This window comes from Phyllostomus discolor, chromosome 8, assembly GCF_004126475.2.
Source record: "Phyllostomus discolor isolate MPI-MPIP mPhyDis1 chromosome 8, mPhyDis1.pri.v3, whole genome shotgun sequence".
NCBI classification, from domain to species: domain Eukaryota; kingdom Metazoa; phylum Chordata; class Mammalia; order Chiroptera; family Phyllostomidae; genus Phyllostomus; species Phyllostomus discolor.
Genome location: NC_040910.2, coordinates 64,935,765 through 64,939,389, shown reverse-complemented (window position 1 = coordinate 64,939,389; position 3,625 = coordinate 64,935,765).

Genomic DNA, 3,625 nt, shown 5'->3' with positions numbered 1-3,625 from the left:
AAGGCTATACTTTTATATCTTCATGACTATTTTGTAACTACCAATTTGTACATCTTGATCCCTTCATCTTTTTCACCCAGTCCCCCAAACCCCTGATCTCTGGCAACCACTAGTCTTTTCTCTGCATGTATGAACCTGTTTCTATTTCATTTCTTCTCTTATTTTGTTTTTTTGTATTCCACATGTAAGTGAATTCATATGGTATTTGTGTTTCTTTGTCTGAGTTATTTCACTTAGCTTAATACCCTCCAATTCCACCCATGCTGTCTTAGCCTTTTTATGGCTGAGTAATATTCCACTGTAGATATGTTTCACTACATTTTTATCCACTCACCTACTGATGGGCACTTGGGTTATCCCATATTTTGGCTATTATAAATAATGGTGCAATGAACATAAGGGTACATATTCTTTGAATTAGTGTTTTGAGTTTCTTCAGATATATACCCAGAAGTTGATTTGCTGGGCCAAAAGCAGTTACATTTTTAATTTTTTGAGGAACCCTCCACATCGTTTTCCACTGTGGCTTTACCAATCTGCATTCCCATCAACAGTGCATGAGAGTTCCTTTTTCTCCACATCCTTGCCAATGCTTGTTTGTTGATTTGTTGATAATAGACATTCTGACAGGTGTGAAGTGATAGCTCATTGAGGTTTTAATTGTATTCCTGCGATGATTAGTTATGTTGAAGGTCTTTTCATGTATCTGTTAGCCATCTGTCTAGTCAGGTTGTCTGCCATTTTTTAAATTGGATTATTTGGGGGTGGTTTTGGTGTTGAGTTGTATGACATCTTTATATAAATTTTGGATATTAATCTCTTATTGTATGCACCATTGGCAAATATCTTCTTCCATTCAGTAGGTTTTCTGTTTTGTTGATGGTTTTCTTTTAAGTTTTATGTAGTCCAATTTGTTAGTTTATTTTTTGCTTCCCTATATAGAGGAGATCTGTCAGAAAAAAAATTGATAAGAGAAATGTCATAGAGTTTTTTGCCTGTGTTTTCTTCTAGGATGTTTATGATTTTGAGTCTTACACTTAAGTCATTAACACATTTTGAGTTTACTCTTGCATATGGTATAAGAAGGTGGTCTAGTTTTATTTTTTACACTTATTTGTTCAATTTTTTTAAAGATTTTATTTATTTTTAGAGAGGGAAGGGAGGGAGAAAGAGAGAGAGAGAGAGAAACATCAATGTGGGGTTGCTGGGGGCCGTGGCCTGCAACCCAGGCAAGTGCCCTTACTGGGAATTGAACCTGTGACACTTTGGTTCACAGCCCGCGGTCAATCCACTGAGCTATGCCAGCCAGGGCTATTTGTTCAATTTTTAAACAGCATTTATTGACTGCACTATCTGTACCCCATAGTATGTTCTTGTCTCCTTTGTCATATATTAATTGACCATTTAGGCATGAGTTTATTTCTGGGCTCTCTATTCTGTTCATTGATCTATGTGTCTTTATGTCAATACCATACTGCTTTGATTATTATACCCTTGTAGTATAGTTTGATATTAGTTGGCACGATACCTCCAACTTTGTCCTTCTTTCTCAAGATTGCTGTGGCTACTAGACCTCTTTTGTAATTTCATATAAATCTTTGGAATATTAGTTCTAGTTCTGTGAAAATTGTCATTGTTAAATCTATAGATTGCTTTGGATACTATAGACATTTTAAAATGTTAATTCTTCCTATCCATGAGCATAGGATGTGCTTCCACTTATTTGTAGTTTCTACAGTTTCTTTCTACAATGTCTTATAATTTTCTGAGTACAGATATTTTACATCCTTGGTTAAATTCATTCCTAGGTATTTTGTTTATTTTTATTTTTCATTGCATTTGTAAATAGAACTGTTTTCTTAGTTTTTCTTTCTGATAGTTCATTATTGGTGTATAAAAGTGAAACCTATTTCTGAATATTAATTTTGTATCTTACTACTTTACCAAATTCATTTATCAGTTTCAGTAGTTTTTTGGTGGAATCTGTAAGGTTCTTTATATATAATATCATGTAATCTGCAAATAATGAAAATTTTACTTCTTTTCCAATTTGGATCTCTTTATTTATTTTTTCTTGTTTAATTGCTGTGGCTAGGACTTCCAGTACTATGTAGAAAAGAGTGGTGAAAGTGGGCACCCTTTTCTTGTTCCTATCTTAAGGAAAACAGTTTTTCCCCATTGAATATTTCATGGGTACTTGAAAAGAATGTATATTATGCTGCTTTGGGTTGAAATGCTCTAAAATATCAATTAAATCCATATGGTCTAATGCATCATTGAAGGCTCTCATTTCCTCCTTGATTAACTGTCTGAAAAATCTAGTGATGTCAGTGGGGTGTTAAAGTTCTCTGCTATGATTGTATTACTGTCAATCTTTCCCTTTATGTTCATTATTTTTATATATATTTAGGTGGCCTGATATTGGGTGCATAAGTGTTTTTAAGGGTTATATCATCTTATTGAATTGAATGCTTTATCATCATGTAATATCCTTTCTTGTTTCTTATTATAGACTTTGTTTAAAAGTCTGTTTTGTCTAATATATGTATTGCTTCCCCAGCTTTTTCTGTTATGTTTTGTCTTCATTTGCATGAACTACCATCTTCTATCTTTTTACTTTCAGTCTGCATGTGTCTTTTGATCTGAGGTGGATATCTTGTAGACAGCATATATATTGGTCTTCTTTTCTAACCCATTCAGCTACACTATGTCTTTTTAAAAATTAAATATATTTTATTCATTATGCTATTACAGTTGTCCCATTTTTCCCCTTTGCCCCCTCCATCCAGTGTTCCCATTCCCTCCAGCAATCTCCCACCTTAGTTCATGTCCATGGGTCATGCATATAGGTTCTGTGGCTTCCCCATTTCCCATACTATTCTTAACCTCCCCTGTCTATTTTGTACCTACCAGTTGTGCATCTTATTCCCTGTACTTTTCCCCTCATTCTTCCCCTTCTCCTTCCTCACTGATAACCCTCCATGTGATCTCCATTTCTGTAATTCTATTCCTGATCTAGTTGTTTGCTTAGTTCGTTTTTGCTTTGTTTTGGTTTTGGGTTTTTTTGGGGGTTCAGTTATTGATACGTGTGAGTTTGTTGTCATTTTACTGTTTATAGTTTTGATCTTCTTTTCCTTATAATATCTGGTAGATTGCTTGTCTTCATTTTATTTAGTTGTTTTTCTGGAGATTTCTCCTGTTTTTCTTTTTTTCTTTTTCATTTAGGGCATTTTTTTTGTCTTTATATTTTGCTGCCTCTCTATGTTTGCTTCTGTGATCTGGGATATCTCCCAGTCTTGGTAGGGTAACCTAATGCAGAAGTTTTGTGAGGCCCAGTGACTGCAATCTCCCTGATTACCTGATCTCTATGTTCCAAGAGTATTCCTTGAGTTATGTGAGCCCTCCTGTTGTAGTCTACTCTTGGTTGTTGTTAGAACATCCGTGGGTGAGGTTGACCCTCAGACTGTCTGGCTGTGGGTCTGGCTGAGGATTGGCTATGACCACAGTGTAGGAGCTGATATGTGGGAGCTGATCCCATGAAGAAGAATTTACCCCAACAGGGTACAGTTCCTGATCAAACCTCTTTTTGAGTGTGCCACTTATGTAACTAGTTGATTCATGGTTT